Here is a 10,423-nt window from a genome sequence, read left to right on the forward strand (position 1 = left end):
AAAGTATTTGGACACGTGATGGTTGTGGAACACAGTCCCTAAATGTGAACTACACTGCTAGGAAACTCCATACTTTCAATAAAAATCCTTTCAAAGTGAAGTTATTCTGAGACAGGTTTTAGAATCATTTGTTTGGTGAGATGCCACTTTGATTTATACTTTGTATCTAATGCAATAACGTTCCTAAATGTGACAAAAGTGTCCAAACGCGCCCAAAATTGGACTTGTAGAGTCTTAATCCAGGGTAAAATGGTGATATACTCAAAGGTCAACTCTAGAACACTTCTATTGCCAGCCTAGATCTTTTTTGTCCACTAAATTATCCTAACCACAAGCCAATGCACATATGACAAAAATATATAACAAGGTTAAACAGCAAGCATGTAACCAAATATTCAAGATCAAAAGAACCCAATGAAAACGGTTACGAATCCGTCAGTTAAAACTCCATATTGATTGACTACTCTTCTTAACATTGGGGATGTTATGCCCCTTAATATCAGGGTTACAGCTCTGAAACATGCTTACCTTGTTGTCTATCCAGGTTGAGTGCACTTTAGGAATATCTTGAAGAATTTTGGTGATTAAACTGAGGGCCTCTCCAATAGTAACCTTGTCCATAGTGTCCAGTTTCTGAGAGACAGGGGCAGATCCCACGATTCCCACTAAAATGATTAACAGTGCTACTGGAGGAGAGAGAGCGAGAGAGCGAGAGAGAGAGAGGCGCAATTAGAAGTGCGTAATACTGTGACGCAGATCTCACACACATGGTTCAAACACTCACATATGGCTTCAGCCATGCGGGTGGACATTGATTTGACATAAATGCACCTGATTCTTATTGACTGGTACTGTTGTTGCCTAAATTATTCATACTTATTTCCAAACACTTATTCATTTACATTTTTTAATACATTAATCTTATAAACCTATATTAAAGTGGTATAAATAGTATATGGAAAATATGATTGAAAATAGTATATTAAACAAAGTTCATTATTTCATATAATAAAAAAATTAAAAGGCTTACCCTGGAAGTTCATTATAACAACAGCAATGAAAAAGAAAATGTGCAAGTCACCAGACTCTAGCAGTAACAAAGCCCCATCATGTTCAGAATTTATATATCCTGCAGGGGAAATTCCTCTTTTTTTGACATTGACGTAGACGGCCAAAGCCCGCTTTAGGTTGCCATTCTTTGATTATTGATGATTATGCATTAATAAATCATACCAAGCATTATATAATACTTGAGAGACCAGTGGTTCATGTACATATTTATATATATGAGTATATACAAATATATAATTATAAAATAAAACTTCCAAGTCATTTTTTACTAACTAAATGAACACTAAATAAGCATGTATTTTTTTTATGTTATTAATGATAGTTATTATACAGTGTATTTTGTAGCTAAATGTTAAAGATACAGACCCTTTTCAAATTCACAGAGAACAATAAAAAAAACTGAGATTAAAGCATATTTTTAAAGATGAAAGATTTAAAGATAAACTTATTTTTAAGATTATTAAGATAGTTTGCTCAGAGTTGTTTTTTTTAACCATATGTATGTATGTAAAATATAATTTAATACTTTTTCTTTTAATTTTTGAGGGACATCTTAACAGGTTTCATGAGATTTTTAGACATTCAGATGATGATGATAATGATGCATTAGCCAATGTCTTAAGGGAAATAAATAGAAACTGCTATTGTACGTTGTAGCACAAAATGTTTAAATAGAGGCCATCTCACCCCAAGGGTCTAATTGTACCTTTTAAATTATAATTATATTAATAATAATAATAATAATAATAATAATAATAATAATAATACTAAAATTACTCCACAAATCTAAAAACATGAATGTGTCCAAATCCCTCAATAATAAATATTAAAAAAGCCTTTGATATTCAACATAATCACAAAAGAGCATAGCTACTCAATAAATGTTAACATGAGATTTTTGCGCCATCTATGGTCATAAATATTTATGTCAAAATATTATTATATTATATTATATTATATTATATTATATTATATTATATTATATTAATTATATTATGTTCTATTATATTATTATATTATATTGATGTAATACCATCTTTAACTATGATACAGCATGGAATATTACATTCATATATATATATATATATATATACCCAAAAAGTCTACAGATGTCATTTGCACTCTTTCTTTCCCATGGATTTCACAAGGCAAAGTGTATTTTTTGAGTTCACTGAAAAATTCACTGAATCTTTCACTCCCAATCTGGAGTTGAAACAGTGATGAGACATATATACACTCAAATATACCAGCATTGCTTTATAGGGTCAAGTACTGTATGTGAGGGTTAAATCAATACACCTCTGAAATTCCATGTTTCACAAACCTCAACTTCTGCTGCCAACCGGTTATGACGTAAAATGGGAATTTCAGTACTGATTGGATAAATTTGAGTACATTGCTATGGATATGAGCTAATACATTAAGCAATGTTTTCCTAGTGAACACTTTTAAAAAGTGTCTGCTAAATAATTAATTGTAAATTAATCAAAATTCAATCATTCAGTCATTCAGTTCAAATGATTATTTCAAATAAGTTTTCAAGATTAAATTAAGTAGGCTTCCTTAAAGATTGTTGCTTATCTATCTATCTATCTATCTATCTATCTATCTATCTATCTATCTATCTATCTATCTATCTATCTATCTATCTATCTATCTATCTATCTATCTATCTATCTATCTATCTATCTATCTATCTATCTATCTATCTATCTATCTATCTATCTATCTATCTATATATCTATCTATCATCTATAGATAGTTGAGTCAAAAATTACTCATTATTTCCTACTCTGTCATGATGACACTGAAACACATGGTAAAAACGCATGGCTTTACAGATTGTTGTGTAATCTAGCACAGGCAGAGTTTCCTTCAAAGGAAGTAGAGGGGAAGAGATAGTGTCGAAGAACTGAGGGGAAAGGGGAAGACAGGTTTCTATGGAAACAAGCAGTATCATTTGTAAGACATAAGCTTAATAAATGTGACTTCACCATCACATCATGTACATCCACAGTGTGAAGTCTCCAATTGTAGCAGAAAAAAAGATTTGTCTGTTTTTATTGTGAGAGTGGGAGAGAAGCTCCACAACTCCACAGACAGAAAAAGGGGAAGATTGGTGTTGCTAAATTCAGTGTGTTCTCACGGAACCCTCCATTAGCTTAAACTCGCTCCGAGTAGACAGACAGAGCACATACTCACTCTTGACTGAAATTGCTGCTACAATCACAAATGATGGCACAGCATTCAGATAATGAATCCTTGCTCTTTACAGATTAAAAAAAAAAAACCTTTTCCTAATTTTATCTCAAAACTAATTCAAAAATCCAGCCTTTAATTTGATCCTCAATCGAGTTATTTAATTTAATTTATAACAAACTCTAGAATAATCTTTACATCTGTATATCGTTTAGAGGAGGACTGGTCAAAAAGGGAACATTTATGAGTAAATCAATCTAAATATAAAGTAATCATCACTGGCGTCACTGGTGGAAATAAACTGGGTCATTTCCGTTCCATGAGCTTGATGTATTTGACCATTCACCTCTATGACAACAATCCTTCTAATGCTTCATGATCTTTCCTTTTTTTCATTTGGATGGTTTTTGTTTAAATTCTTTGTATTAGTTTCAACACACTAGACAATTGCCACAGCCATATCACCCTGTATCCCAATACAAGTTAACCAAGGTTGAACCTGGTCAGTACCTGGTTGGGAGACCTCCTGGGAAAACGTGGTTGCTGGTGGAAGATATGTTAGTAAGGCTAACCTGTGGTCTATGTGGGTCCTAATGCCCCAGTATAGAGATGAGGACACTGTAGTGCATCAAGCACCATCCTTCAGTTAAGATGTTAAACCACGGTCCTGACTCTCTGTGGTCGTTAAAAAAATCCAATGACACTTTTCGTAAAAGAGAAAAAAAATTCCCTCCATTGGCCTTTATCAATCATGGCCTCCTAATAATCTCCATCCACTGAATTGGCTCTATCAAGCTTGATGCTGCACACTGGTGGTGGTTGAGGAGAGACCGCTGAAATGATTGAAAAAGGGCTTTGGGTGAACAGTACTACATAGTACATGGCCAAGAAAGAATAACCTTTTCCTACTGTATACAGTACTATCAGTGGATTGTAGCAAAAATCAAACACTTACAATTTTTCTCAGTCGCTTTGGTACTTTTTTCGAATCATCCTCGACATTTGCAAAACAGTAAGTGCATTTCTCAAAACAATTCGTACAAATAGCAAAACACCATGGATTACCTGCAAAAGCCAGTCTCTTGCTCAAATTCCTTAGTTCATCTCTCAAAAGTAAATATCTGTGACAATGAACATTTCAGTGCCATCAGAATGACAAGTCCTTGAGTCATTGTGTACGGATAAGACAGTCAAATTGCTTAGTCATGTTGTCAATATAACAGTGTACTCTGGAGGGATGTTCTGATGTAAATATGGCTAAAATTTTGATGACAATTATTGTAAATTGTAGGTTACACCTTAGTAGGTTACACCAAGATTCACATTTACACTTTTACTGTTGTGTGTACTGTAATTTGTTGTCATTTTGCGATTTTGCACAAAGAAAAAAAAGAAAAAAACTAAAGTAGAAATGTGAACATATAATAAAATTTTATAGGAATATGCTTGACATATTATGACAACTTCTTCAACCATTTTGCATGTGAAGACTTATGCTATGAACTAATGCCTAAATGTTGTGGGGGGTGAGACTATTCAACAGAGACCCATTATAATACATTTTGATCAACATGACTTAAGCAACTGATAATGTAGGAAACAGCAGAGAATTGTACATAATCATTTGCATGGATGTACAAAAGCATTTACAACTTGTTCAAAGAATTGAGAAACTGCTTTTTTGATGTGCACAAGTGACACAATGATGTGAAGATTGAAGAGGTCGTTTTGAGAATTTCAATTCTGATCTGAGAAATGTACCAAAGCGACTAAGAAAAATGTGTGAGTTGCAAACACAGAGACAATCAAGCGTAGATATAATGGGTTTAATAAATGAAACTATGGGTGTGATACATATAACTAAACTAAGTAAAAATGATTTAATGAGTAAAGAAAGAGAGAGAGAAGAGCAAAGATTGGCAAGATTTACAATCAGTTAACCACAGCCTATGAGAACCATCAAAGAATCAGAATCCTCCTTAAAAGGGGCACAACTTAGAAATGCATCTAAAGGCTGCAAACAGTTACTTGCATTAACTTTGGTCGCTGAACAAGTCCAGATGAAGTAGAGTCCGGGGATTCTTGATGATTTTACTAGGAGTGCGCTGAAGCATTCTTCTGGATGGTCCACATTGAATCCAACAAAGTTAACTTAAAGGTAAGTAAATTCAGGAAAGAGATTGAGCCAAGATATTTCTAGATAGGGAACTCTTAAAGGCCCTATCAGTCACACCCATTTTTGGTGAGGTTACCAATCAGGGATGGCCTGGACAAAGTCTTTGTTCTTCCTTCACACCTTATTTGCATGTTTATGGTGGGATGGAGAATTTGTGTAGTTTTAGAACAAAGTATGGTAAAAAATAGAACAATCCATTTTATAGTAACATACTATACACCATTAATTAAGAAATTAAAAGAGGATTATTTTGATACTAAGCAAGATGGGGGATCTAAAGATACACTATATTGCCAAAAGTGGGGAGGGGACATAGTGTTTGTACAGTATAAAATCATAATAACTATGGGTGGGTGGGACAGAAATATTTGCAATTTGTGAAAAGAACAGAATAGAGTATAAGGGAGTGGAAATAGTCAATGACGGTGTAAAAGAAATCAGAAGAAGGGAGACAGATGGTATCAAATACAGCATTTTACATTACAGCCATGTGATACTGAAAACAGATTACCATGGTAGAGACTGTCACATGACTGTAACTCACCCTTATAAAGCTCAACTACAGTAGATTCAGTCAAATGGTACAGTGAGAACATGTATTGGCAGCAAACACTGATATAGCACAGAACCTCATGGCTGTGTCATAACTTTATCACACCAGATAACACTCTGAATATTACAAACATCATGAATTCAATTACATAAGTTAGGTAATTTAAGTGTATTTTCTAATGAGGCATATGTAGCCTGTGTTACTGTAGATACTGTAGATAATTCAGCAACAAGGGAGATTTGAAACATGTATCTTGCATTGTTTGCTGTTGAATGAACTGATTGTTTAAAGTACTAAACTGAAAGAAGATCACATTGTTGTGTTTCGGGGATTAAACCAAATGTTCTCATTACATATTACAATAATCTTGTGTTTGAAACAATGATTATGTGGACTGAAGATATGTGCAACTTAATGAAAGCATTACATCAGGTTTTGAAAGAATGACTAGCTGTGTTACAAGTGTGATCAGTTTGGATTTTTGCACTAAGAGTTTTGAAAATGTACACCTTACTTGTGAAAATAGTACAAAAGGAAAAAAAAAAAAAAAAGTATAACAAAATGGAAGCAATTGGGAACAGCAGTAACTCAGCCACGAAGTGGTAGGCCACGTAAAATCACAGAGCAGGGTCAGTGCATGCTGAGGCGCACAGTGCGCTGAAGTCACCAACTTTCTGCAGAGTCAATAGCTACAGACCTCCAAACTTTATGTGGCCTTCAGATCAAGAACAGTGTGTAGAGAGCTTCATGGAATGGGTTTCCATGGCCGAGCAGCTGCATCCAAGCCTTACATCACTAAGTGCAATGCAAAGCGTTGAATGCAGTGGTGTAAAGCATGCCACCACTGGACTCTAGACTTGTTCTCTGGAGTGACGAATCACACTTCTTCGATGGACGAGTCTGAGTTTGGCGGTTGCCAGGAGAACGCAATTGCATTGTGCCAGTTGTAAAGATATTTTGGACAATTTTATGCTCCCAACTTTGTGGGAACAGTTTGGGGGTGGCCCCTTCCTGTTTCAACATGACTGCACACCAGTGCACAAAGCAAGGTCCATAAAGATATGGATGAGCGAGTTTGGTGTGGAGGAACTTGACTGACCTGCACAGAATCCTGACCTCAACCCGATAGAACACCTTTGGGAAGAATTAGGCCTAAATTATAAACAGGCCTTCTTGTCCAACATCGGTGCCCAGGGCCGTGCAGAGAGTTCTTCAGGGGCAGGGGCTCAAATGTAAAAAAGGGGCAATATATATATATATATATATATATATATATATATATATATATATATATATATATCCTTATGCTCATCAAGCCTGCATTTATTTAATCAAAAATACAGAAAAAAAACAGTAGCCTAATATTGTGAAATTTTATTACATTATGTTCTTTTTAACTTTTTATTAATAAAAGAATCTTGAAAATAGTATCACAGTTTCCATCATTGACATTAAATCCTCATATTAGAATGATTTCTGAATGATCATGTGACACTGAAGAGTGGAGTAATGATGCTGAAAATACAGCTGTGATCACAGGAATAAATTATATTTTAAATTATTTTAAAATAGAAAACCATTATTTTAATAATATTTCACAATATTGCTGTTTTTTATCAAATAAATGCAGGCTTGATGAACATAAGAGACTTTCATAATGCTGCATAATATTCAAAAATGGTCATATAATAAAGTCCTTTCACGTAACCATTTCGCCTGCCTACACTTCACATAATAGGCCTGTATAGGTGCCGGTGGCACGTGGGGTTTGTTAACTTTGACAGTTTCATGAAATAGTAAACGGTGTATCAATATACATAAATACAAGTGAATTTAACACTTACCATTAATGCGACTTTTGCTGCTGCTGCTGCATGGTTTTGTGCAGGGATTTGTTTGTAAAAATCCATTTTGTCAGTGATGCAATTTATAAAATGAGACAAACCGCAGGAAATCGTTCCACAAACGTTAGTTCGTCTGTCCGTGTCATTTTCAACCGATTTATGAATAAGAACAGAAATGACCGCTCCGCTTCACATCGCCCAATGGAATTTGAACTTGCTTTGCCAGATCACGATTGGTTGGTGTATATACATGACAAACGGGCATTGGTAAATTGTGTAATACTTTAAAATATATAATATATAGATTTGTAATTAAATCAACACATTAGCTTTGATTATGGATGAAAAAAAAATATTGGTTTACTTTTTTCCCGTGAGGCCACACACTCTCTGAAAGGACCATATTTGGCTCGAGAGCCGCTTCCGAACAGAGGAAAATCAGCTGTCAATCAAAACGCACGCGACCCATAGCAACGCGTTACGGCAACGCCTCAACAGAAATTGTCCGACTTTTGAGCCGTTCGTTACCATTGTATACATTGTCATGTTATAATAATTACATTTATTTCGTTTTATTGACCACGATATTATCATTGATATTTGTCTGAGAGGGGCACTTTTGATTCATTTTGAAAAAGGGCAGGGGCTCGAGCACCCAAAGCCCCCCCCTCTGCACGTGCCTGTCCTGATCTCACAAATGCGTTTCTAGAAGTCAAAAATTCCCATAAACACACTCTTAAGCCTTATGGAAAGCCTTCACAAAAGAGTTGAAGCTGTTATAGCCGCAAAGGGTGGGCCAACTCCATATTAAACCGGATTAAGAATGGGATGTCATTAAAGTTCATGTGCATGTAAAGGCCGGCGTCCCAAAACGTTTGGCAATATAATGTATTAAAGCAGTGATACATACTTTCACTTTTGGAGTATTTTGGAGTACTTATGCATTTGGAGTTTTACTACCACAACTACAGAGGTATAACTAAGCTAATTTGGCATAGGGACAAACATAAAACACAGGGAAATTCTATATATAGGTAGTACAGTTTGATTGTTTGTTTGTAAAAATGGAGCCAATGCCCAGCAAGCAATAGCCGTAATTTCACCGTCACGGTTAAGTATAGACCCGATACAGTGCGGCTATGAGTAACCCTCTTCTAGCCAAAATTACCTTGAATTCAGTTACATGTCGTTTTTTACCAAAATAACTTGCGAGATGTATGATATTCCATCATGTTAGCAAAGTCAACAGTGATTACAAGGTGTTTGGTTTCATTTATTTTACATGTTCGTGTTCTAGATGACTAGTCTATTCTCAGGCTATGGTTAGACGTCTTTTCACTGACAGCCAAACTTTTTGCCAAATTTTGCCAAAGACCAAATTTTGCCTTCTTTTAGCCTAGATATCAGGGCTTTGTTTGGGCAGCTATCAGATGTCTTTTAAATGCTGTTTCACTAAACGAGGTTCGGGAGGAACATGTCAGATAATTGACACAGGTGGAGAGTACTCAGCTAATCAACAAAGAGGTATATATACGCAGCCGTCCTACCTCCATTTTGTTGACAGTTTTTCAGCATCCCTCCACCACCCCTTCTCCACATCTTGCCCTATCTTTTAGTTTTAAACCACTTACATACGGGGGGGTACTCTGGGTTCGGGCCGAAGTCCGAGCTCGAAGCCCTCCCCCCCCCCGGGACAGCACGCCAAATACGCAATTCAATTAACTCTCTACAAATTATATGTAAGTGTGAACTCGTGAAACGCAAAATTTCTTGCAGGGTATTGGAAGTTTTGTAGTAGACCAAATGGCTGGTGCTCTCCTGTGCTGTCTTTGAAGCTTGCAGAGAGCTCCAGACACTGTCTTCGCCAGGGTCATCCCGGGGAGCAGAGGTGATAACACCTTTGAAGATATGTACATTGAAATTGTATATTGACCAAACACAACACAAGACCAGTACTGCACAGTGATGAACATTTTTTATTTCTCTCCACATTGTAAAATCAGTCAATACCTCCATGCAGTTCCAAAGGTTGCCTTTGCCACAAATCAGAACATATTGTAAATAGAATACAAAAAACTAAACATTTGTGGAGACAAAAACATGAATAAAAAAAATACTAAGCATCATCAGAGGCATCACAGCCTTTTCACATAGCCGCATCTGGCCATAGAACTTCGTCCACATCACAGGCAATGTCCTCTCTTGCAAGACAGTGAGGGAAGAATCTTCTTGAATGGTGAATCCATCCTTGCCCTGCATTAATTAGGTCACAGGCCTGCTCCGTGGCTTGAATGAGGGATATCATGACAATCCTGACATAGGGCTGAGGATTGTAAAACCTTCCACGCCATGCCGGGAATTTTTTCAGTAAGGTAAGGTGTTACCACCACGTTGGCCCAGGACATTTAAAATAGCTCTGTGGCCAATGATGTTTCTCCCTCTTCTTACTTTGTCAGATTAAATCAAGCCTCCTCTATGAAGATAAATTTGTGTGGAATTGGATCAGCATCATCAATTAGCAAAACACTTAAGGGAAAAAAGACAATACTGTGTAGTTCAATATAGGTCTACTATACATTT

Source organism: Gobio gobio, assembly GCF_949357685.1.
Source record: "Gobio gobio genome assembly, chromosome: 20".
NCBI lineage: Eukaryota > Metazoa > Chordata > Actinopteri > Cypriniformes > Gobionidae > Gobio > Gobio gobio.